This window comes from Octodon degus, unplaced genomic scaffold, assembly GCF_000260255.1.
Source record: "Octodon degus isolate 3935 unplaced genomic scaffold, OctDeg1.0 scaffold00041, whole genome shotgun sequence".
Taxonomy (NCBI): Eukaryota; Metazoa; Chordata; class Mammalia; order Rodentia; family Octodontidae; genus Octodon; species Octodon degus.
Genome location: NW_004524617.1, coordinates 10,797,112 through 10,800,287, shown reverse-complemented (window position 1 = coordinate 10,800,287; position 3,176 = coordinate 10,797,112). Strand labels below are relative to the sequence as shown.

Here is a 3,176-nt window from a genome sequence, read left to right as displayed (position 1 = left end):
CAGAATTATATAGAGATGACGTGTTTTCACAGATCAAAATAAAAATAATAAGGCACTTTAAGTAGTTTCTTTCAGGAGGAGTTTTAAGAACAAAAACAAAAGCTAAAACTAAAAACTGAAAAAGAAATAATTTTAAAATATACAAAATGCAGAGAGCTTATTTTTATAATGTCAGTGATGAATATTTTCTTAAAAATGAATTTTTTAAAACTTTGTTTTAATGGAGCCAGGGAGATGGCTCAGTGGAATAAGCGCTTCCCTGGCAAGCACAAGGGCCTGAGTTCAATCCCCGGTTCTGCCAAAAAAAAATAATAATAATAAAAAACCCTTTGTTTTAAGTTTTTAAAGTATTCTATTAGTGCATATTAATTATGAGATATTGGGTTACAGAATGATGTTTTTATAAATTCATATGACATACTTTGGCTCTATCCATTCATACTATTACTCTCCTTTACCTACCTCTCCCTACTTCTTTTCTGCTTTTATGTCATTTCACTCAAACCCCTAGGTTTTACCTTTGAGAGAAAATGTTTATGACTTGCTTTATCTGAGTCTGGTCTCTCTCTCTCTCTCTCTCTCTCTCTCTCTCTCTCTCTCTTTTGGTAAATAATATTCTTTATTAAAAACTGTGGAATCATACTGTTTAAAACTTTCAGGATAATTCACAGAATATATATATATATATATATTCAAATTACACCTTAAAGGACTGGGTTACTAGCTATAGACAATTATAGGTGAAGCAGCTCTTTAAAGAAACAAGACACACACAGATAGGTCTGTCTTGGTATCCTTTACATAACTGAAATTAATAAAACCTGGAAGACCAATGCTGTTATACTACGTTCTGTTAGGATCTTAAAAAAAATCACACATTTAGTAGTCCATTTGTGCTTAAAACACTCATATGCAGGAGAAGCTTAAATAGGACATCTCTGCACATCATGATCAAAAGAAAGTTATATTCTTTTTGAAATTGCACTGTTATTCAAACCACTTTCCTAAAATCAGTGCCTCTTTACAGCTGGTAGTTTTTTGGTCTAATTGGCAACTGGGAGAGGTCCCTCTGGTATTAGAGAAATAAAGAAGGTGGTGACAAAAGACCATGCCGAAGCCATCAGTCCAGGCCTCTGAACTGTGCTGGTGTCTTCCCTTGAGTCTTCTCCACTCTCGTCCTCAAGCCCATCATCCATAATGCGTTCCATTTCTTCAAGTTCTGCATTGTTCACATGTTGCCCTTCATGGTTAATTTCTATATTGTTGTTGGGAGCCCGCTGCTGATTTCCTTCTTGCCTAAAGGGAAACCATCCAGCTTGATGCAGATACAGCACCAGCATGGCTCCCATCACCATGAGGGAACGGTTGAAGGAGGAGTAGAAGTACATGATGCTGAGGAGGACAGTAGTCCAGGAGAGCGTGTACACCCAGTCCAGCCAGTCACTGTTCAAGTCGCCCTCATTGAGCGCGGGTCCCCCCTGGGCATTCATGGGAACATTCTCGTTCACTGCTCTGTTTTCCAGGTTTGGGACTGGTGGGAGCTCCTCTCCAGGACCACGGGCCAAATTTAAGGGCTGTGATGTGGGAGGCTGGCCTGTGCTGGCACCCACCGTCACCTGTGCTGAAACTGCAGCTTGATATTGCAGGTAATACTGATGGGCATACACCTGCTGCCACCACAGCATCTGCAGCGGGCTGAGTGCTGGGTACGCCGGCACTGGCGCCGCGGCCTGCCCGGGAGACTGGTGCTCCACGTTCCTTTGAACTGCATATGGAGACTGGTGACTCTGAGCTGGGCTGGTATTTGCTTGTGGATGGACTCGCTGCCTCAGGCCTTCTGAGGAAGCAGCAGCAGCTAAGGATAACACATCTCGGCTGGATGATGGAGGTGCTGATCCTGAATGATCTGAACTAGAACTGCCGATGGATGCCAATGCTTCAGGATTTTCTTTATGTGTGCTGGCTATTGAAGAACCGGGAGGAGTCTGAGAAGAGCATACTAGATGAACCATATGATATTCATCTTGTTTTCTGAGAATGTCTCTCAGCTGCAGATGATCTGGAAGCAGTCTGCCCGAATACACCAATCTCTGATCCTTCGTCAGTGGTTTGTTAGGGTACACGTCAGACAGATGGGTTTTTAGTTTCCCCACGGTCCAGTTCAAGAAGCAGCTAATAGTCTGGTCACTGTATTTCTGGTTCTGCGCTTTGATGATGAGGGTCACAGGAATCTCCATCCCACTTTGGTCCATGGTACCCCTGAAACCTGAGTGTCCAGAGAACCAGCGGATACTCCCGAAGGAGCCAAGGTGTCCCCACCGTCACAGCTGTAGTGGGGACAGAAGTGAGCTCTTAATACTCAGCATCCAGGTCAGTCCCGCATGCGTCGAGTGACACGAGGGCCATTGCCTGGACCAAGGGTGGCCAGAGGTGGAGGCAGGGTCTGGGTGCTGGGCCGAGGGCACAGCTGTCCCTGCCAAGTCTGAACTCTGCCTGGCTCCTGACTGCACAGGGCGCTGGGCCAGGGCTGGAGAGGAGGGTTAGGCAGACACGTAACAAGGACCTGATGTGACGCCCCACCCACCCGCTGCCCGCTGCGACTCTGGGTCCAGGAGGCCCACAGGCAGCCACTGTGCCAGTCCGGCAGGGAGGGCTGGTTTGTTTCTCTTAACATGGTGATCTCTAGTTCTATCAACTTTCCTGTACACTTCATGACTTCATTCTTTCTATGACTCAATAATACTACATATTGTCTATATACTAAATTTATCTATTGGAAAGTACCTAGTCGATAGCCATCACTTAGCTATTGTGAATTTTGCCATGATAAATATGTATATGGAAGTATACATATCATATGCTGACTGTTATTCCTTTAAGTGTTCATGAAGGAGTGATATAGCTGAATCAGAAAGTATTCACATGTTTATGAATAGATCTCATACATATTATGTTTACTGTATTATACAAATTCTTTTGAGAATATTAATTGATATTAGAGCTACTAGAGCTAATTATTCAATTTGTCTCATCCCAGTAGGAAAGACTGATGAGTTAAAGATCAGAGAATAAGGAAGGATACACAGTTGTCTTCTTCTGTTGTATCTAATTCCATATCAATCTCATGAGTACCCAGTAGACCACCCTGAACAAGAATAATTCGGTGGCACTTAGAG

At 43.4% G+C, this 3,176-nt stretch overlaps 1 pseudogene; it reads right to left on the bottom strand.

Moving 5' to 3' along the window:
• Positions 1-1,043: 1,043 nt before the first annotated feature.
• Positions 1,044-2,252, bottom strand: LOC101562983 (annotated as a pseudogene).
• Positions 2,253-3,176: the final 924 nt, after the last annotated feature.